Here is a 22,510-nt window from a genome sequence, read left to right on the forward strand (position 1 = left end):
CTGGCAGCAAACAGGTAAAATTCCTTTAGTCTTCCTGCACCGTGGTGGGATTTCACTGGACTTCGGACCCTCACAGTGACCCTTGCTCTGGCAGGTGCATTTGCCCAGCTGTGAGGGGACCCAGGGCTTCCAGTTTCTGGTGGCTGTAACTACTAATAGCGAAAACCGCCCTGTTTTCCAAACAAAAGCTGGCACGCACGTGGCCACATCCCTGCACGCACCCACACCACGAATGATGCAACCGATGCTGGAAATGCATCAGGGTGCCCAGGGGAGCTGCCAGCGACCGGTGTTCCCGGAGGCTGTTGTCTCCAGATCTCTGCAGCAGCAAGACACCGTGGTCAGACCTCTGTGCTTGAGGGACGTCACAAAATCGGGACCAGTCATGTAGCTAGTGGAGTAGCTGATACATTTCACTTAGAGGACTTAGAGAAGGTTTTAATGAGATTTTAATTATCCTGTGTTTTAATTATTGATTGATTGGTTCCCCCAGTGAAGCAAGATTGCCAAAAAGAGGGTTTCAGGACAGAGTAAAGCCCATCTGCATCTCTCTTGGAGTTAGTTGCTCGAGGCACATTTGGTAGGGCTGTTCCCTGTGCACTAAAATACAGGCAATATGGAAAGGAGCTTGGTTCATTACTAAACACACTGCAGGCATCAGTCCATCAGGAGGGATGCCTTTAGCCCTCAGCGTATTTCCCATCTCCTAGGACCATCGGTCATCAATATTCAGAGGCAGAGATTGCTGTTTCTGACCCACAGCTGGCAGCAACCTCCTCTATGCAGAGCTCGGGTTATCTGAGCCCCAGTGCTGGCGCATGGACCTTCCTCACCTCTCTCCCCTTTTCCTGCCACCTCCCGCTGCTCTCCTCGCATCTCCTCCCTCCTGCCCGTGGCTCCTTTGCTACCTCTCTTTGCTGCCACTAAGCCCTGTCCCCCAGCTGTCCCTGCAGGCTGGCACCTGCTGTGGCCATGCAAATACTTTGGTTTTGCAGGGAGATCAGCCCAGCTTGCCTGCATGTGTGCACTGTGGGGGAGAAAAGAAACTCATTGCCCTTTGAGGTGCCCTTGGTACCCACCCCGCCGTGGAGCCCCGTCCCCAGAGATGTTACCTGGGCTGTCCTGGGGCTGCTGGAGGGTTCAGGCACCGTGTACCTGCACCCACGACCCTGCCCAGAGCAGAGAGGAGCAGTCACACATCTGTGCCGGGCATACAGTGCTCAGGACAAAGAGACAGACAGATGGACAGGTACAGCATCCTGAAATCTCCTTGTCCTACAGGCAGTAGAGGCAGGGAGAGGGCTCACGCTCCAGCAGGGGCAGAATGGCAAAATTGTCATCTAACAGCCCATTTCAGCCGTCACGTGGAAAGGTGGGAAAGAGGGGACGGGGTGAAGCGCTGGCTTGTTTATTCCCAAATCCCCTAAACGTCTCTGTCCTCCCCTCCTCCAGGGCAGATGCTGCCCAGCAGGGTCTGCACCGCTGGGTCACATTCTGCACCCTGGGGGTGCTGGGCCACCCTGCCCCGCAGCCCCCCTGCAAACAGGGAAGCGCACGTTTCGGTTTAGCGGGAGGAGAAGTCCCACCAGGGCTAATTATAACTCCTAGGATTTCATCAACAATTAGCTCAGCACGGATGGTCACATTTCTGCGCAGCGCAAGCTGTTGTTACAGGCTGCACTGGTGATAATGCTGCCTACTAATTTTCCCCAGTATTTGCCATTTTAATACCTTGCTTTTGGTCACACACAGCGTTGCCGAACTTTCAGCTGTTTAGATAGAAATTCTCCATCCTAAGAATCTGACTCCAAGGGAGATTTTTATGTCTGGAAAGATTTAATTCAGGCTAAGAGAAAGAAATTGCTCTGCTCATGGAAAGCGCACTCTGGTTGCAGGCAGCTCTGGGCTTTCCCTACTTTGGCTTTGGCAACTGGATACCTTGCAAATGTGTTTTTTACCATACATAGCCCATATGCATTGCCCTGCCGAGCAACCTCAGGGGTCGGAGGGACTTCGTGGTTTTCCTCCGACAGGGCAGGAGGTTTTCACAGCACCTTGTCACTGTGGCCTCTGGCTCATTGCTTCTCTCTGGAGCCACCAGCACTTGAGGTTTGCTGCCATTAACTGCTGTAATGCCCAGCTGCTTTTTTCCAGTGTCCCCGGGGGGAATTGCCTCCCCTGAAAGTTGTCAGGGAGGAGGAGGAGGCTTCGGGCTGAGCAGAGGTGAAGGGCAGCGCATTTCTCAGCACCACATTGCTGCAAGCACCTCTGGGGAGCAAAGGGCTGAAGACGTGGAGATAATTGGGAAAGAAAGGGGGAGAGCTGATCGGGGAGAGCTTGAAGGAATAAAAGGACAAGGTAGAGACATAGGGCTGGCAGGATGATTAACACCAGATGGCAGGTATCAATTATTTACCATTTATGTACAATAAAAAAATACACTTTAACGACGGGAAGAGCACAAAACAAGCTCAATAGCAATTCAAAAGCATATGGAAATAAAATGCAGCAATTTAAGGCGTTGTAATAAATGTGCATCGTTGGTTGTAATGCCCCTGCAAGAATTACAAATGTTAAGCCTTAGTGAATTACACTTAAAAATAAATGTAACATAAAAAAGAAATTAGGTACACAAATAACTTTACATTCAGGCATTTATAAAAGAAAATCTGTTTTCAGCAGCTAATTAGAAAAAGTGCTCTAATGAGCCTCACTTTTCTTTACCTTAGAGACAGGGCTGAAACGTTAAACGTGGATATAGGTATGGTGGGTGCCATTAAAAACTCAACTTCCCTAACTTTCCAGTGATTTCAGAAATGAGATATCTCTTTTCCAGAGATGGGAGCTGAAACCGTGGTGCCGTTAAAGCTCCACTGTGTCTGGAGACGCCATCTGTACCTCTCTGCAGACACCAGGATGCTGGCACCGCCTTCCTTTAGTATTACCGCTATTAATCGCCGTATCAATAAATTAATGTTGACTGGTGGGAAAAGAGGTGACTACCTTAAACTTGAAACGTGCAACTCCCAGTGAAGATCCTGCATTGCTGTTACTGCTGGTTTTCTGTTTACCATAGGATGGGAACCGTTCAGGTTGGAAGAACGATCTTAGCGCAGTGAGCAGCGTCAGTGCCACACTTCGGGTAAAGCAGTATGTCCAAAAAAAAAACCCAAAACAACCAACCAACCAGGGAGGCCAAAACAAATTACTGATTCCCAGTGGATTAGAAACTTTCCATCGAAATATCATGAAACCAATCCCATCCCACAGAGCATTTGCTTTTCCTAAACAGTGCTTTCCAGCGCCAACGCTGTAAAGCGAAGGCAAGTCCGCAGCGCTCTTTGGTCGGCTCTCCCCACCTCAAATTGTCGGGAGCGACTTCGAAGTTCTCCACAATTGATGTTTCACTGGGCAGAGGCATTTTCCCTGCTCCTTTGCTAAGGAGTGCTGGCAGCAGCAGGACTTATGGCCAAAAGGGGTTGGCCTCGTGCCCTGCAGTTTCTCCTGTGGAAAATCACGTGGAGAGGGGAGAGATGCCCTATGGAGGCTCACGGGCAGGGCGATGAGCGGAGCGATGGACAGGGTGGCTTCTCCAGCCAGGGGAAGCCTTGCAGGGGGGGTGACAGCGGCAGGGCCATGGGGCACCGGTGTGGACCATGACCAAGCCACACTTGGGAAGATGCCATGAGCGCCTGGCTTGCTGTAGAAGCGTATGCTCCTCCCTTGGGATGGAGCGGGGAGATACCGTTTGCCCCAAAGTTCTTGCATTCACTGGCATCGCTTCCATATTTTTAAATATTTAATCTTTGCAGCCTGGTTGCCATGGGAACCCTCACACAGAAATCTGGACTTTGGGTTAGTCAGAAGAATCCTTCCCACAGCCGGGAATGCCATCACGATGCCATCACGGCGCCATCTCTCACCAAGGGGGTCAGGTCTGCCCCACTCATGCCGAGGGGTATTTTAATATCAGCCCCTTGACAGGCTGTCACTGAAGTCTGGGGAAATCCCCTCCCTAGCACTCATATAATTCCTACTGGAAGTTGTGGGCTGCCTCGGATTACTTATTGTGGAAAAAAAGCTCTGTTTTTTTCAGTGTAGCACACAGCTGTGACGCCCAGTCAGACGCCACGGGCTGGTCTGGGCTCCCTCCACAGACACCGCTGGGCTTTTAGCCACGAGCTGCATCTTGCCCATCAGGGAAAAGGGCTCCAAATTCTCATTGCCTGTTGAAAACGATCATTCCCTGCTTGTTTCAACACCGCTGCCAGCAGCAAGGAGCTCAGGCTGGGAACACAGAACAAGCAGCACAGGGGTTATCAGCAGGACTCAGCCCCTCTGCCTTGGCCAAAATCCGCCAACGTCTGAAAAGACAAGCCCACTTAGGAATTCCATAGTCCTTTAGCAGACCACCTTTCAGCTTTTCTTTCTTTATTGTCTAGTTTGTGGTGGAAAGTGCTCGGCGTGCCACGGAGCACAGGCAGCCCCACCTCGTGCACACTGGCAATGAGACGCTGCCCTCGATCTGAACCCCCTCCAGCAGACACCCACCCCCACGCGCCTTCCGTAATGTGTCCCCCAGCTGAGCTCCTGGAAACCGTAGTCTGACCAAAGTACAGACTTCCCATCCCGTACCGCTGTCCCAGTTACTCCCCAAAAGGTTCGTCAAGCACTGGAGGTGCCTGAGAGCGTGAGATGCTGGCAGCAGCTCAGCAGTGGCCGTGGCCATGCTCCCGGTGGCACAGGGGGTCATGGAGCAGAAACCAGCATTACACAGAGTTTTACTGCTTGTAGCGACTGGGGCGCGTGTTAGCCAGATCGTTTTTACGGCCTCACCTCGAGCTTTTTGTTCAGCACGGAGGATTTTACATCACTAAGCCATAACTGGGAGCAAATCGGTGGCTCTCGCTCTGCTTTCCCGGCCGCTTTCCCCTTGTGTCACCCAGGGAAGGCGAAGCGTGAGCAGTACCCCCTGCTCCCGACCCCCTGCCAGCTCCCTCCGCATGGCCAGCACCATTTCTCCCCTCCCTTCTATTTTTAGGCTGCTCCTTCCACTCCTGTTTAAACATATTACCTAGATCCATAACATTTGCCAGCTGGGGGTAGTAATGCTGACTCCCAAGGTGCCTGCGGCATTTACACAAAATTAGGCAATGGAAGGAAACCGTCTCAGCAATTATGTGAGAGATGATGGTGAGCCAAAAAGAAAAAATGTATGCAAAAGGTGTGCTCTCCTGCCAACAAATTAGGGCTAAATTACGGAATCCGGGAGTCTTCAAATAAGTTAAACATTGTATTACAAATTTAGTTTCAATTAACAAATTAAATAGGAAAACAAGCGCACTGCCTAGCAGCTACTGTAGAAGGGGAGGCGTTTTGCAGCAACAACGTTTTCTCCTGTTACCAAGTGACACAGTTAAAAAAAAAAATTAAATTTCCTCGGTACCCACACTCACAGCCTTTCTCTGCTCCAAGCTTGCCCAGGTGCTGGGGCTGGCCAACCATGGCTGGAAACCACACGAGCCTCTCCCAGGTCCTCTCCAGCAAGTTGGGTGCCGTGGCCATCGGGAGCACGTCCACCCCACCGCATCCCCCCGACTGTGTTTCAGCAAACAACCCACTGCTGACTGCCCTTTTTTATTACTTTACAACACAGTTTTTCCTCAAATTTTATGGCGTTTCATTAAAGCCGCCAGAAGGTGATACTGCCCCCTTTCCAGAAGTGAAATAAATTCAAGTTTTATCGCTTCTGGAAATGCTGGAACAGCTGTCAGGACATTTGATGGATTTTCTCAATTACAGGACTTGTGGAGCATTTTATACTTACATCCACACTGAAGCCTAATATACTGTATGAGATGTTTGTTCCCTCCTCGCTTATCTCTTTGCATCTCCCTCCCTAATAATGGTCAACTTGTTATTTTTTTCCTAATTCCCTTTTTTACTGTAACCTTTTTTCCTCCCTGATAATCATCTAGTGTTTTCCTTCTTTATTTCCCAATAATGCTTAACTTTTCTACAGAAGCAGGCGGTGACCCCAGAGCTGGCGAGTGCCCCCCTCGTGACTTAATCAAAAGAGCAGCCCGCCTCATCCTGCCAGCTTTCGGACTGGGGAGCTCGGGGAGAGGGGCTGGGTGAGGAGGATTGCGTCTCTGGGCTGACCTGTGCCTGCTGGACACAATTTCCTTGGAAATAAAACCCTTCTCTACTGCCTCCTTGAATTTGGAGCTTCTTGGTGCAGGCAGCATCCCAAACACAGGGACCCGTCTCCATCCACGGGTCCCCCCATCAGGGCTGGGGAGTGCAGCCGCCTCCACCTTCTCTTAAAGATGCCTCTGACAGATGAACATTCATTTCCCAGCACTCCCGAGAGAGCCTTTCTCACCCGGGCTGCTCCGGGGACTGTTTTCCAAGTGGTTTGTGTGAAATCGTTTCTCAGGCTCTTCTCCGCCCCGTCGTGTACCTGACAGGCTGTATCGGCTCACGCGCCGTCATGAACGCATCCCTGTACTGATGGAGGCATTTCTCCACGTTGCGTCTTTTGGCGAGGGTGCCCCACTGAGGCCTGGCGACTGATGGAGGGACATATTTTACCAGGGTGAAATTATCTCAGCTCACCAATAAAATGCATGAGGATGCCAAATTACCCCTTTCCCTTCTTTCTGGCTGTAATCCAATGTGGAGCAACAGCTCAGGGGCTGCAGATGCCCGAGGCAGTGAGCAGCACAGGGGTTTGGATGGGAATGTCCCCTTATGGGTGGATGTGTCCTCCCCATGAAGTGAGGAGAGGGCTGAGGGTGGCAGAGCCAAGCAAAAGTTGCGATGGTAAAAAAAAAAAAAAGAAAAGTGAATTTTGAGAGCGTCTACTTAACCCAAAACTTCATCTCTTTGAGAAGATGGGGCAGGCAGGGGGAAGGAGGTGTCCACTCCCTGTAGGAGCAGGGGTGAAATGGAGTTGAGATGAAGTGTAACCCATCCTAGAGGAGGTCCGTCCCTCGCTCCATCGTGTCCCCACGCCCCACCCGTGTGAGCTGACGGAGAGGTCTGAAGGAGCAGCTCCATGCTGAACATCACAGATCCTCAGCAAATTTCCACAAGCCAAGGTGTGATCCTAGATTTATTCAAATTAGAACAAATAAGGCAATTAAAGGCGAAGAAGTGCCTGGGGAAGGGGGGAAACTACTACCAAACAGAATTGCTACTGTAGTCTATCAAATTGACACAAAAAGATTAAAAAGCTGATTTACATTAAAAAAAAAAAATCTAGCGTTCCCTGAAACAGATAACACATCCTGCTGAGAAAATCACTCCACACATAAAAGAAAAGCAAAGGTGATTATATATAACAAAACTAATCTTCTCTATTGCTTTAATCACCTCAGACCATTTCACCTGCTTATTTGGAAACTGTTAACCCGAAGAAAAAATTATTGTGAGAATGTCCTCATTTCCAGCTCTGTGCTCAAATGGGCTTGTTTTCCTAAACATCCATCCCCTAAGTCTTTAACAATGGCCATTGCTCTGCAAGATAAATGCTTGCTTAAGACTACTCTATAGTCGATACATATATTCATGACTTGAGCGTGATTCAGAGAGGGAAGAGGGTGCCGGGAAAGCCATGAGAGACCTGCCAGGGTCATGGCAGGAGTCTGTCTGTCCTGCCACTGCTGATAGCCAGCAATAAATTTTGCCCATATGTGCATGGTTGTCTCAATATTAATCATATTTGATACTGAGATGCAACACCTCTTTTGCTAAATCAGGCACAGCACATTAAGCGCCGGTTCTTTCTTTGCCTGAGTAGTAGCTTGTGAGATTTTATAGACTGTTTATTTTTATATGTCACAGCTTTGATCTGAAGCCCGCTGAAACCCGGGGAAACCCACAGATGCGGAAAGTTCTGTGTCAGAGCTACGGCAAGCAAATAAACAAGCCAAGAAGAGGATTTTGAGCAGCAGCAGCCTGGGCTGACACGGGCGCTGCCGCTGTCACTGGCAGCTCCATGGTGCGGTGGTAAATTCTTTTGGATCTCCATAACTCACTCCAAACACCTCGCTCATTTTTCTTACAAATGCGGTTTCACGATGATCTCCAGATTCAGGGCTGGCATGAGTGATACTTGCTATCCTGGGCTGTCAGCAAGGACGGGTTAAAAAATGCCCCTTCCAGTTACTGGTGTACAAATTGGTTTAGGCAGGAGATACGTGCACTGCCCTTTCAGAGATGAATTACCTCCAAAACCCGCGATACTCAGAAGAGGGGAAGACATTGAGCCCAGGCGCACAGAGGGACCGGGAGGACGGTGAGCATCCTCCTCCCAGCCGTAAATCACAGAAATCGAATTAGATCATCTCAAATTGAGGGACAAAAAGCCAGTTATAGATCCATTTTGCAACGCCAGCCGACATAGCTTCCATTTGTGACTCGCTGAGTGACATTACTTATCCTGAGTGCTCCTCTGACAATGTAAGCACTTAATGTGAAGACGTGTAAAATTATAGCAAAATGAATGAAACTCAGGAAATTATGTAAGGCTTATGGGGTTGCTTTTTTTTTTTTTTGGCCTTTGTTTCTCCCTTTTTGAGGCTTCCTCTCAATTTCTGCCTTCTAAATGAAGATCTGGGCAATGCATCGGCTGACAGTGCTTTCCCAGAGCAACGAGCTCTTCTGCTCTTGATGCATCTGAGCAACTTGAAACTAATACCAGTGTGCACTGGACGGCAAATAGACCTTCATGTTGATGAGGCAAATCCTGCGGCTCTTAAAAGCAAGCTATGCTGAAGTGTCCCATGTATCTCCGTCTTCAAAGTGCAACACACTTATGGAAATTGCAGATGCTATGGTGCTATTTGTCTGGCAGGAGACATTACAGATGACATATGAACCTGATTTCTCAAACAGATGAGGCCTGCGAGAGGATTAAGGAAACATCTATAAATTAAGATGCGGAAAAAAAGTTCCTGCTGTCTTCCTTGGCCTCTCTCTTGTTGGCTTGAGAGTCCAGCACTCAAGATTGCATACTTGGCAGAGCACCAGGCATCCCTGCCTTGCCTACTGCTTTAAAACACTCAGCTCTCATGCCGTAATCTCCGTTTGATAGAGTAGCTCTATCTACCTCAGGGCTCTTGGCAGTGCCCCCACCCCAGCCACCCACGGCCAGCCCCTCAGCAATCAGCCCCTGCGAGCAAGGCGGCTGGTGTGCAAAATGCATATTTACCTGGATTTTTTTCTTTTTCTTTTTCTAGCTGTGCACTGCAAACTCGTGTGGTGCCCATTCCTGAAAGCCATCGGAGGTAGCACGGAGATGTCGCTCTGCCTGGGAGAGCGGGTGAGCAGGCAGCTCATGGGCCTGGGGTACAGCCCGCAGTCCCCGCACCAGATCGAGGATCCCTAGAAAAAGCAATCACCTCAGTTCAGGACCCACGTGGAGATTTCTGTGTTTCTTCAGTGCTCATCGTACCTTAAATCGCTTTAAATGCAAGGGGAGAAAAGTTGAACTTCCTCTGCGGTGACCCCAGGAGCAATGTAATTAAACGCATTATCACAGCCCTGTTTGCACCCTGCAGCAGCCCCGCTTGCAGCTGCGCTTCCCAAGGAGGCAAAATGCAGTAAGGGAAGCCAAATTCCTGCTGCCATCTTCAGCTCTGCCCTGATAATGCATGTGCAGCTGGGCTGCACAGGGGCAGCTGTGCTGGGGTAACCCCCACCCCCCGAAGCACCCGCTGGACACTACCCCAAAATCAGCACCCAAGAAACAAGTGTCTGAGGTCCCAAGATGTTTGTATGACTCTTATAGAGCATCCACAGTGACAGAGCAAACGGGAAAGCATCAAAATATTTTTATTTTTCTTCAAAACATTTTGTTGTTGCATTGGATACAGATGGAATTTATTTTAGAAAGGGCAAAATAACTCCAAGCCACAAGGATCTGTCCCAGCCAAACAATGTGGACTGATCTGAACTACATCTTTTTCCCTAACCTGGTCAGAAAATACGCTGTTTGTGTGACTCCACGGACTGTGTAAGAGAAAACACACGGTAAGAAATTACTCTTTTCTTCATGGGCACAAATCTAGGTGCATAAAGTCAAAGATAGGAAGTTAAATAAAGGGATAACCTAGTCTGACCGAGGCTGCAGCAGGTGCCATTGCCGGTACCCGTGTCTGGCTGAAGCAGCCTGTCAGCTCCTATCCCCTCGGGACTGTACTGCCCGCACAAGGTGTTAGGAAGGAGCAAGAGGTGATGGAGCAAAAGGTGAAGGAGCTCGGCTCTGTCTTTAGGGCCTCACTTTTCCTGGCTGCCGTGGAAGCCGGGCAGCAGCCGCCCAGCTGAGACCAACGCCGCCAGCAGCCCGGGAGCGGTCGGGCCGGGCCAGCAGCACCAGTCCCGCACAGAAGGCAGCCGAGAGCCACTTTCCTTTTTGTCAGCACACAGGAACAAGGAAAATCTCCAAACCTGGAACATAAAAAAGACATCAAGCAAAGACGCAAAAAGTATTTCCATTTGTTTCATTGCAGATAACGGGGCGGCAGCTACCATTTCAAGATCAAGTCTTGCTCTGCTGAAGACCTCCAGCTGACACATCACCAGTCATTTACGATCTGCCATTAAACATATGCAGTCGTTATAGCTCTTTTCTCTGCTAGTTGCAGCCTCAGGACTTTCGGCTTAGGCTGCACGTAAGTTCTTGTTTGGAAGATTTAAAAGGAGAAAAAAAAAATAACAATCTTGCTCTCCCAGAAGCTGCCTCGTGGGGCTGGGGAGGGAGTTAGTGCTGGTGGCCCAGCAGGGCGGCAGCCCCGTCCTACTCCGCACTGGGCATGGTGTTTGCACAGGCTTTTCAAGGGGGAGTAGGGCAGACCCCCCTAGCGGGAAGGTGCCCCTCCATTCGCCCCACACCCCCAACCAGGCTCCTCCAGCCCTGGGAATGGGGGCGGCTCTGGGAAGGGTGGGGGTCCTGCCTCTGCCTGGGCTCTGTCACTCCTGCCCTCCCAAAAGCAAGGCCTGATCTGCAGGGAAAGGTGGTACCCACCCTCCATTGGACCTGCCGCTGCAGGAAAAGCAGACGGGGGAGTTCTGGGACCACTGGTGTCCTGCAGGCCACTCAACAGCCACCCTTGCCCCACGTTGCACGGCAGCGCAGAGAGGGCCTGTTTTTTCCAACTGCATCCTTTGTTTAAATCAGAAATATCACCTCTCCCTATAAACCTTTCATCATTTGAGATACCTCTCCACAGGGATGACAGGAGAGGAATGATGGGGAAAGAAACGATCAAAGAGCACTATTATCAGGGTTTTTGGCAGCTGAGCAATCATTTCAAATGTAGGCATGGCAGGCACTGCTCTGAAACACTGACGGGCTCACAGCTGCATAGCAGCCAGTGTGGGGTGAGATGTCCTTAGCAAGCAGGGAGCCAGCGCAAAGAAATCAGTGCTGGGAAAAATAGACTTACCCCCCAGGGTGTCTGACCTGGAATAGTTCATGTGAGGGCATCTAACAAAGCAGACATCATCGTCTGAATTTCAACTTGGTTAAGTAACCGGCATCCAGCCCAGCACCCTCTGCAGATGAAGCTAACCCCAGGTTATCTGCATTTCACAGCTGTTTAACCCGAGGTTATTCCTGTTGGACTGGGCTCGGCGTGCTCTAATAGAGCTCTGGCGCTGTGCTTACAGAAACAGCATGTTGCTGTTAAACAGGAGTTAGTGCTGTAGCCTGGTGCTTTCTCTTGCATTTTTGGGTTTCTGTGGCCCTCACGCTTCTGCCCTGCTGAGGTGCTTGTGTCAGTCAACCCATGAAAATCTGGCACTGAAATGGTACCGTGTTGTATTATTTTCTCACTGCATAGCTCATGATCCCTCTTGTTCCTCACACATTACAGTAATTGTAAGGGCTGCCAAGCCCCAAAGCCAAAAGCAGCTTTGGGATTATTTATCTCAACTTCTTGTTTGACATGTTGTAGTTGACGTTGTAGCCGCAATGGAAGTAGTGGTGAAGGCAAGCCCAGAGAATGAGAGGAGGATGAAATTGGGTGCTCAGGAGCACAAAAACTGCTATAACTCGGGGTGGGTCTCATGTCAACGATGTGGTGGGAGACATCTGGAGGGAGGTCAGACCTGGCTATGGCTTTGCAAACTGTAAAGTTCCTACTGCATCTCCATTTTGCAGAAATCAAGATTCATCCAGATGCAATTCACCAGAAACTCCAAATTCAGCAAGAAACCTGGATAGACAGTGCCCAATTGGTTCCTTCTCTGCTAAAGGCATCCATGAATGAAACCAAACTGTTGCCATGGATATTTACATTGGTTTTATTTGTTTGCTTACACTCCCAGAAGAGCTACATGTATTTGGCAGATTGAGACAGGTGTGGGGAGCAGTGGGCTAGAGATCACCCATGCCCCGGAGCTAAATAAAAATGAGGAAATATTCTCCACTAAGCAACCTCAGGTCCCCACGTGCTGCTCTCCGGCAGTGTCCTTGCCACTGTCCTCCTTAATCACTTCCTACAGATAAAAATGGGCAATGGAGTTCCTCTATCGGAATAACTTACTCTCCATCCAGGGCAGAGTCTTCCCAACATGATGCTATTCAAATTAAACAACAAATCTTCTAGGGATAGCACTCTGCCGTCTTCCCAAAACTGTTCTCATTTTCTTTTGCCACTTTGACACCATTAGCCTTCTGAAAGTGCTAGTACACACACAGAGATAATACTGTTAATTTGATCGTGCTGGAAAGGCACAGAACAGCCTAAACTCAGCCAAATGCTTGTCTTTGGCTTTTCCCCTGTTGTATAATATTCTTTTGTATATAGCTCTGTGTGGCAACTCATTTATATCAAAACTTACCAGATAAGGGAGGAGGGAAAGGGGGGACAATCAATAGTTATCTTGCCAAGGAGATTTGAAGCCAATAGCCTCCCATGACAGCATGCGCTTCCACAGCTGTAAGAACAGGGGCTTTCCAAAAAATCAGCTGACCATGATTTTTTAAATGAGTAGATCCACTCTCTACACAGTTTTTATTCAAGCCTGGTGTAGAAAAAGAAAAAAAATCAATTTGTTTTTCTCAGTCCAATTCCCTTCTGTCTAATAGGTCTGTTGTAAACACCAATTTTACTGTCATTTACACTGTGCCCATCTGAGCTATTTTATCAATAGTTAAATAAGAATACTTTAAAGTAATGTGATTTTTTATTTGAATTCCAATTTATGTTCAGATGGTTTGACACAAATCTAGTAAGGAAGACTCACTATTTTCATAGAACAAATTAAATTGTATGCTATATAGCCACACAAGTAAATATGTTATATAATTGGATAAATAAATACTCATGATTAGATACAGTATCTCATTCTTACCTATACATAGTAGCAAGGCTAGTGGAAGTATTGTACAAATCAACGTGCTTTGATAGTAGTCCATGAAAATCGACCTGAAAGACATTAGGCAAGAATAAGCACAAAAAAAAGGTTAAACCTAGTTATTTGAACCAAGGCTTCCTGCTTGCCTGTTTACGTGCGATTCAAATCAGCTTGGAGTCATTTTCACTTAAGCCAGTGCATCTGGACAGAGGAGTCAAAGCGTAATTAGTTGTGCAGAAGATGGCAGCGGTGGATAAAAGGTGATGACAGACACTGCCGGTGGGATGGATGATGGGGGTGAGGATGGGGACAGGGATGGACCATGGGGACAGGGATGGACAATGGGGACAGGAATGGACAACGGGGATGGGAATGCCACCAGTCACGGGGCAGTCAAAGCCTGCAGAGCCAAAATCACTACCTGGCCAACCAGACAGTTGAAATTGCCCATTTGCAGGGAGTTTGAGAGAGAGCATTGATCTCAGTTCTTCTTGTCAGACAACTCTTTCTTCCTGACAGTGGAAGAGAAAATCAGTTCTTTTTAAGCTGATAAACACAGCCCAGCTGGGACCCAATTTGTTGTTTGGATATTACAGGCTGAGAGACAGACCGGAGTCCTGGCATGTTTTAAAGGAATTGTGGCTCTCTCATGCAGCTAAATTAGCAATAGATAGCACACGCCTGTGATGGAAACTGAAGAAGGCTAAAGGTAACCATTCCTCTCTTCCACCCACCCTTTTTTTTGCCCACATTTTGCTCCAGATTGACCTGCACTACTTTTTAAGTGTCTCCACTGTTTCTTCGCTTCCAAGCAACCTCCACTTCCCTCCCACGGCTCCTGCAACCTGACTTCACGGTAAACGGACGTGCTAAAAGCTGGAGTTATTGATCATACGTAGACATTTCTTAAATCAACACAGTGAGATAGTGATCCCGAAACCAAGCACCACACGCAGGCTTTCCTCCTTCTGCCACCACTGAAATTATACACCAAATTAGCGTTTGCTAGCTTCTCGCATGGAGGAAAGGCAGCTAGGGAGGCATAAGATTTATTTTTTCAAAGTGTGAAAGTCAGTCTAAATAATTTTTTCTATATAGCAGGAAATGATACAAAACCAGCAGGTTGTGATGACAGAAATGCGGTATTTACCAGCAGAACAATTTAGAATATACCACCCCCCAGCAGCTGCCTTTAAGCTAAAATGTAGGCACTTGGGGCCAAGCTGAGGGCATTTCCAAGAACTGTTCCCTAACAATTTCCCCTCCTCCTCCTCATTTCACTCTGACAGCAGTTACTGAGTTTGGTTTGGTTTTTATTTCAGCTTTGACTTCCACTGTGCTTCCAACAGCTTTTTCCTGCGTATGCAGCGGATGAAATCCCATTCCCATTTGAAAGGAAAAGTTGTCCGACTGGCCCGTTACTGGGAAGCCCGAACTCCTTCCTCAAGCATAGGGCTGACGTTGCTTCATCACAGCATTTGCTTCATGTCATGCAGGATCCTGGCTGCTGACCTGTCCCCATCCCAAGCACCTGGTCCCTTGGTGGCAGGGTAGCTCCCTCACCTAGTGATCCATCACGCCTTTGTGCAGCTCAGTTTTCCGCATCACGTTAGCAGTACCATGCCCACTGGGACAGCAAACACACCTTTTCTTCAGCGCTGCCTTCCACGTTTTTGTTTATCACCTTATTATTCTGCAGCGAGGGAGGATGGCAAATACAGAGCTTTGCCACCCTGCTGCTGTTGCCCAAAGCTTTCGCCGTGTGTCTGTTGGAAGAATTCATTGCTCTTCTTCATTGTGGGAGCATCCTCATGGCAATCGAGGCAGGGACTGTGAACTTAGCTTCAAACAAGGGAGATAAATGCCAGCCCTGGACTGATGGATGCAAGATTTACTTTTTTGAGGCGTGTATTGCAGTTTGCAATCAGGCTTCTGCAGCTACAACTATGCTACTGCCTGGGTTAAAGCTGTCTGAAATGCTCCCTGCGCTCACAGTGCCCATCTACACCAGATCAGTGTCCCATTTGTATTACATTTGTCATGTCTGGTACTTTAATGAGCGCTTTAATGAGTGCTTTTTTTTTCCACCCTTTTTTCTAGCTCTTAAAGCAACAGAATAGTTTTTGAGTATGTGGCACCCACAAGCTGTGAAGTATGTGATAAAAGGGCTTAAATAGGCAAGAAAAAGGTCACCACTGTTTGGAGCATAAACAGGTGTTTATAGCATGCCTAAGCCATGGTCAGCAATTAATTTTAGTTCTTCCTTCTGTGTGACAGTCTGTCAGGTGAAAACATAAGGTGCTCTTCAGAGCTTATGTGACCTTTAGAGGTTCAGCCCAAAGCAGTTTTGCTGACATCTGGCGCATGAGGGACTTGCCGTAAGATGGAAAAACAACAATAACCGAGTTTCTGCAGGACTCCCAAGGCAGGGACAGCAGCACAGAGAACGAGAGAGGCCAAAAGGCCGTACATGAGCTTGCACCGCAGTGCCGAGGCAAAGTCACACCTTGCTAAGTCATGGAGGGGACCGAGATAGGGGCAAAGGAGGGACCCTGGTGGGAAGGGGGTTTAGCGGGAACACAATTCATCATTTAGCTTTGGTTAAAGAGTGGGGCACCCAGAAGCCACTGGGACTACATGAGCCCGGATGTCTCTGCAATGAGAAGTAGCTGTGTGAAGAATCTGGCAGAAATTCACAGTTAACTCAGAAGAAAGTAACCAAAACCAGAAACGGTTAAGCAGGGATTAATCAGGGGACAAGCAAAGTGAGAAGAAATTCAGCTTAATGAGGAAGACAAATAAAAGTGAAGCTATAGTGGCAAGAAAGCAATGACTTTCAAGAGGCGTTTTTAATGAACTGAAGGAAAAGCGTAGACCTCTCCCTAGTATGCTCAGATGGTGGGCTCGGCTGGGCTTGCTGCAGTGTGCTCAGGGAGCCAAAAGATGTATTTTACTGGCTGTGCTTAGAAAACACAGCACATTGTCAAAGCATCAGAAAGCTGCTTGCGCTCCTCTGTTCCTGCCCTTGAAACTTCCCCTCTGCTTCTGAGGGGATGATATTTGAGCATTCAGAAATGAATATATGTTATATATGCTGAATGAATTTAGCAGTGAATGTAACGAAAAGCATTTGGGGCTCAGAAATTAATTGCTATGCCGGCCAGAGAAGGCAAATCCTGCTGCGGCAGTGTGTGAGATGGGGAAAGCTCCTCTGCCCCACACACGTGGCAGGGAACGGCTGTATCCCTGGCTCGGGAGGGAGGATTTCCCCTCCTTGGCTGCTCCATCAGTGGAAGAAACATGATCCTGCTCCAGCAGGATGGTGCGGTAGCGGGGCTCCATATTTCAAATGGCAGGGGTTAAGCAAAGTGACCAATTTCCTTGGGCTAATTGAGCATGCAACCTGACTGCTTGTAAAGCCTGTATTTGGCTAGGAAGAGTTATTACTTTTAGCAATGATGAATGTCCAAGAGCAGTGAGGGCAGACCTGAGCTGCAGTTCATTAACTTTAAGTGGGATGATGTTGAAAAACCATTTCTATTTTTGGTTACTTTGTTCTGAGTTAACTGTGAATGTAGACCTACTTCTCTAATAAAGTGCTCAGGGAGTCCAGTGAATCTTGTTCTCTGTGGCAGATACTAAACCTGAAAGGTTTTGTCCTTATCCTGATGAGTAAGCAGTTTTAACTGGTCCTGAGAGACTGTGACATGATAGAAAACTGCTCTGTATGGGAGTTTGAAGTTGAGCCTCCATCCATCTCTGAAGCAGAGACCAAAACGGAAGACCGACATGCCTTTGTCATTGGGTTTCACGATAACACCTCTTTATTGTCTTTGTCTTCTCCTCAGAACGTCCTCATCAGTTGGGTGCTTTGTCTGTGCTGCTGAATGGCCACGTCCATCACAGGGGTACGGTGGCACCCCCCACCTTCCCCTGCAGCTGCTTTAAAATCAGGTTGCTCTTTTTGTGCAGGATGGAAAGTACAATGCAATTTCCCCTCCTTGGCTGCTCCTTACAATACTCCTTACAATACTCCTTACACTGAAAAGTGCTGGACACTTTACTAACTGCCTAATGTAACATCGGTTGCCCTCCACATTCGTTATTTGCAAACACTCCCCTTTTTCACCTTTCGTTGGGAAAATACCCATTAGTGAATGTAGCTGTGAAGCCCCAGAGCATGCCCTGCTTTCTTCGCTCCCCAGCAATACTTGTTTATATGTCACACTTGTATAAAACACCCTGTCTCTGCCCCTGCACTGTTAAGACCACACCGGTCCTCTAGAAATTGTCAGCAAGTATTTGATGCTGAAATATTATTTCATTATAAATCATTCCCAGAGGTGGCTGTGGCCGGTAAAAAATACCTTTGTGTCGCTCTCTTTACAGTGGTGTGTAGACTGAGTTCTGAAAATGCATGTGTATGTGTGTTTCCGCAATAAATATTATCTCGCATGCTACCAGTGTCAGCAGTGTCCACGGCTCCAGATTGCAACATATGCACCAAGCGCAAACCTTTCTTCATCTAAATGTCACCCGTTAGCCTCTACAAACCCTGGGCAATAGGCAATCAACCTGCAATGCTGTATGCAAGGAGCTCACTGCCCAGGGTAACCAGTCTCAAAGCTGCAAATCTAATGAATCAGCCTCTGAAGCTTAATTGTACGAAAAGTAATTAATCTTGCTGTGTTTCACTCATCATCAAGCAACCTTTCGCTGATGAAGGAAAAAACTGCTGAGCATTCCAGTTCACTCCCCGAATCAGCCTCTCCCTGTTGGACTTTGTGGGTAATTGGCACATCATTACTGTCCCATTTTCTACAGATTCCCCAAGAGGCAAGGGTGACAGGAACTCAGGCATAGATGTTAGTGAGGGAAGGTGGTTTTGCAGCTCAGACTTTCACTCCCACTGCCAAGAAAGTTTGGGAGCGTTCCCATTTTGCTCAGACCTGGTAAGAGGCAAAAAACCCCCTAGAAAACCTGTAAGAGAAGGAGGAAAGTTCAAAACAGCCGTCAGAAGGTTTCCCAGCACTTGTGCATGAGATGCCAGAACTTTTATATCAGAACCACTCCTTGAAATGCAGGAGTTTTAACAAACTTTAAAATAATTTCCAAAAATGATGGCAGCTGTACACTGCAGACAGGATCGGGCATGAGCCAAAGGCACAGGGGAGTTCCACAACACCCAGGGGGAAAAGCAGGCACAGGGAGGGTGGCCATAGTATGTGCCGGCAATAAAACAATGTTTTATATGTTTAAGTTGAGCTGCTCCTTTCTTTTTAATGTCAGAGGTCGGCTTTTTTGCAGTTTATTTTCGAATAACTGTAATCAACTAAATCAAATGCAAAGTAAACGTGTAATCGCTCTCTGTACCGTCTCGTGTAATTTTCGACGGCATTAAATGAAACTCAGCCTAAGTAAAATCAGTTCAACTTTCTTGAGAAAACAAGACTTGATAAGAGCAAAACTAACTGGAACCACACACCAGTGTGATCTGACGTGGTGCCTGCAGCAGTTCTGGCCTCCCAGTGGTGTCTCACTGGGTGGCTATACCAGGCTGGCTGCAAAAACGAACCAGACTTGCAGCTTCAAATCTTGTTATGTAGTGCCATCTTGAGGTTTTGCGAAATGAAAATTACGTTCTTCAAGGCTATGTACAGCTTTTATCTGGTTGTAGTTCAAGAAGTTCATTCTTCAGGGTGTACGATCAGCTGCGTTCACTGTGTTTGAGAACGGTACAAGATGGGGCTGGACTCACCCAGCCGGAGCACTGCCTGCCTGTTCTCTGCTCCGTGGTGGCATCAACTCTTCACAAAACCTTTCCTAGAAAAAGTTCACTTGTCCAGTATTTAAAACCCCCAGCAACGGACGCCACGCTGCCGCTGCAGATGAGGTTGAGGGCCACAGAACGTGGCTGCTCCTCTTCTTCAATGAGACAAACCCCGTATTCCACTGAAACGGAGAAATAAACTTTACAGCAGAGTCAATTATACTGTTAAGCAGCATTCTTTATTTTATCAGCGCTGGGGAACACTGGGGATCATCCTCCATAAGTGCTCTGAAGACCGGATGCTCTTGCGTTGCTTGTACTCACATAATTATTACATATGCATTGCAATTTTTGAAAATTTTGACATACATCTATACTAAGAAATATTTGATGATGTTAGTTATAATTGCTTAGTTTCTTACTTACAATACATCTATTAATTATTAATTAAATATAAACTAAGCACTCTGCTTCTAAACAATGTATTACTTAATATTCTGTCAGAAAGCATTTATCATGTCAATTGGTTAATGACGGGTACGTCTTTGACAACTTAATCACAGTATACATTAATTTAGCAGCTTCTCTTCAACTCCCCCCTTTACAATATACTTGCAAATCCTTTTGCAGACCACAGTCTCTGAAACACATCCACCGTCCCCTGCCCTTTTCACGACGTCTCTCCATCCTGAGCTGGAGCGCAGGACTGGTGCCCTGGGTGCAAACTGCTGCCTTGGCCACCGCTGCTCTGAAAATCATGGATTTACAGCTTCGGTGCCCGGTGTCTGCAGCTCAGGTCTGGCCCTCCGGCACCGGTGGAGGCCGGTTGCTCAGGGCTGGGGGATTTCATGGGGATTTTTGTGTCAGGATGGAGCGGCAGTCACTGCGGCCTGGGTTTGGGCCGCCATGGCTGACTGGCCACAGGGCCAGAGAGAGCAGGGAATGGGATGGGAGTCACAGCCCGGGGTGAAAACCAGGCAGTAGAGGAAGGTTTAGAGCAGCGACCTGGCAGACACAAGCGCTTCACCACGCGATAAAGGGATGGAGGGGAGGGAGGCATCAAGGAGCGGCAGCCATGGCCGCACTGCGGCCCCTTGCCCACCGTGTTGTGCTTGGGAAGACAAGGGGCAGTTGGGTCATGAGGTGACAACCGGGGGTGTGGGGAAGGGGGTGAGCACAGCGGTGCACCCCGGGGCGGGCGGTGGGGCCTGCGGGGCACCCCGGGGCGGGCGGTGCGGCCTGCGGGGCCGGGGTCAGCAGGTCCCCCGGGGTGCCGGTGTGTACGCGGGGTCGTGCTTGCTGAACTCGGGGGACCCGCCGGCCTCGGCGGACCCCGCGCTCGGGGGCGGCTCGGCCGTTTCCGTGGCCGCTCGCGGCGTGCGGGCCTCCTCGGCCCCCCTGCCGCGCTCGGCGGGGACGCCTGCGGAGGGTGCGAGCGGGGTGCGCGCCCGCCCCCGCAGCCCCGTTCGGCGCTTCCCGCGCGGGCCGCCCCGGGCGGAAGCGCCGTTCGCGCCTTCCCGCGGCCGCTCGGCTCTTTCCGCCCACCCAGCGGGGCGCTTCGTTCTTTTCCGCGGCCGCTCGGCTCTTTCCGCAAGCGCCGCGGCGCGCTCGGCCGTTCCCGCCGCCTGCCGGGCGCTCGGTGTTTTCCGTGAACGCTCGGCGATTTCCGTGCGGGCCGCGGCGCGCTCGGCGCTTGCTCCCTGGCTGGCGCTCCTCAGTCGGCCGCTGCCTGCCTGTCGCCGGGCTGGGAGCGCCTGTGTGTGTGTGAGTGACGCGGCGGAGGTGTAGTTTGACGCGGTGTGTTACGTGGGGGAGAGAATAAAACTGCGGCGAGATCCTAGGCGCGAACGAAAGCAGTGACGGAGCAGCCTGGTAACCGGTAAGAGGAGGAAGGCGCCCAGCAAACAGGGGCGGGGGGGAGGGAAGGAAATGGAGCCCGGCGGGGACCAGGGGAGCCGCCGGGCGGCAGGACGCGGGGGCCCGGCCTTGCACCGCCCGCGGGAGGGGCGCCCGCTTTAAAGATGGAGCCGAGCCCTGCAACATCCCCGCCGCCGCCGCGCCGCGAACAAAGGATAATGGCGGATGGGAGCCGGCCCCGGCGGCGGCCGCCACGGCCGGGCGGCGGCGACTCTGGCGGCAGCCAGCGGCGGCGCTCACCGCGGCGGGGAAGGGGGATCGCGCCCCCCGGCCCCAGGAGGAGGCGGCGGAGGAAGACGACGAGGGGGGGAGCGGCGGCCGCGCACCCACCCGCGCCCCCTCAGCGGCGGGGCGCCCCCTCCCCGCCCCTCCGGCTGCGCTCCGGGCCGCTTCCCCGCCGCCCCTCTGCCTCACCCCGGCGCTGCCCGCCCCGCTCGGCGGCGGCCCCCGGCTCCGGGGCTGCGGGGCGGGCGGGCAGCCCTCCTGCGGGGCCGCCGCGGCCCCCGCGCCCGCAGAGTTTCACTTCCCCGGTGACCCTGTATAAATAAAGAAACTAACTCTTTGCCGCGATGGAAACGAGTGCTTGGGGCGCTCCTAGGAGCTGTAACGAGTTTTTTAATAAAATCTGTGCACGGAAGCTCGGGCCAGCGCTTGGTCTGGTGGTTTACTTGCATTTGCAGCGCGGGGCACGGCCGTGTGGGGAGGCTGTGGCAGGGGCCGCGCCGCGCGGTCACCCAACGCCGCGCTCCGGGGACACAGCGCGGGGAGCAGCGCTGAGCCCGGTGCGCAGATCACGTAACAGACATGCGGTTCCTTTTCGCTGTCTTATTCCTTTCCTGTTAGTATTTTTAACCCGAAGAATGAACTTGAGCCTGGCCGCGGCTGGTAAATCTCGGTTCGGGATTTGCTTTTGCCAGTTTTTTCTGCAGACTCTTAGGTGCTGCACGGCGAGCAGGATTTGACCTCTCTCCCTGCTTTAATAGCAAATGTCAGCTGCCTTTTCCACCCTACACCAGCCTTGCCTTGCAGCAGCTGTGGGGCTTTTTTTCCCATTTTGTTGCCTAGAATAGAAGACATTATTTGGACTTCATTTCTACTTTCAAAACCTGGATATCTGCGTTTTTGTTTACAGTAATAAGTAAAAGTGATGTGGCAATCTTCTTAAAAGAACTTTTAACCAACCATCATTACACCTCTCAAATGTATACAAGGATTAAAAAAAATTATAGGTCATATGACTTTTCTTTCCGAAAAAACAAAATATTTTGTTTGTTTTCCTCTCCTTCTTAAGTATTGGAATGCCTGCACATAATCTGCTTCTGGAGTAACACCTTTTTTTTTTTTTTTTTTTTTTTTTTTTTTCCCTGGAGTTAGAAACAAGGTTTCTATTTCTTAAATAAAGGGCTGGAGACTTACTTAGGAATATCAGCCAGCTCTGTTTAGTCCCATTGTGAC

At 49.6% G+C, this 22,510-nt stretch overlaps 1 protein-coding gene across 2 annotated transcripts in view; it reads left to right on the plus strand.

Annotated features, from left to right (window-relative positions):
- The first annotated feature begins 20,690 nt into the window (after positions 1-20,690).
- CREB1 (cAMP responsive element binding protein 1) overlaps positions 20,691-22,510 on the plus strand; it is a 35,050-nt gene continuing 33,230 nt past the window's right edge. For both annotated transcript variants that reach the window (XM_065638256.1, XM_065638257.1), the window contains exon 1: positions 20,691-21,017. The gene's annotated coding sequence lies outside the window, so the exon portion shown is untranslated. The remainder of the gene's footprint in view (positions 21,018-22,510) is intronic.

Source organism: Caloenas nicobarica, chromosome 6 (genome assembly GCF_036013445.1).
Source record: "Caloenas nicobarica isolate bCalNic1 chromosome 6, bCalNic1.hap1, whole genome shotgun sequence".
Lineage (NCBI taxonomy): Eukaryota > Metazoa > Chordata > Aves > Columbiformes > Columbidae > Caloenas > Caloenas nicobarica.